The following is a 652-nucleotide window of genomic DNA, read 5'->3' as shown; positions in this document are numbered from 1 at the left end:
TGGTTTTGTTTCTCATTTTTTGGCGTTACAATGCATGTGAGTCATCACCGTTAAGCCAATGATTGAAAGCTTTTGTTTTTCTCACCATAAAGTTCTAGTTTCCTCTCTTAGTCATCATATTCGACACGGGTTTTATTGCGTGTAGGCGTTGCACTGCATGTCTCTAATCGTCTTGGTCAAGCCACTGACTGATGACACAGGCTAACGGCTCCCTTTCACGGTGCGAGTCCAGGTAACCACTCACCTTCGTGGAAACTCATTACCTTGCACGACTGCAGACTGAGGTTGATGTGATTACCTCACAGGAGTGTTTTAAGATAGATCTCAGCTCTATTTAGATAAATCTATTACTGCAAATAATAGTTGTACATACATTTCGTCTTTAATGAATTACTTCACAATGCAAATGATCAGATAACAACAGCACTGTATAACATATTCTAGTTCGATTTAGGCGTATCATCTAGCACGTACTATAGTATACAAAAGTAGTAAAATACTTCTCGCTCTTTCATATTATTGCATAATGCATTGCGCCTTTTATTATAGAACTGTCAGTGAACTTAACGAGAAAACTTTTTAAATGTGTCTAATATGGTCGGAGACACGGAGTCCTGTTTCAACGGCCACTCGGATAGCAGAATTATGTAAG

Source organism: Eriocheir sinensis, chromosome 55, assembly GCF_024679095.1.
Source record: "Eriocheir sinensis breed Jianghai 21 chromosome 55, ASM2467909v1, whole genome shotgun sequence".
NCBI lineage: Eukaryota > Metazoa > Arthropoda > Malacostraca > Decapoda > Varunidae > Eriocheir > Eriocheir sinensis.
Note: the sequence above shows the minus strand (reverse complement) of the source record.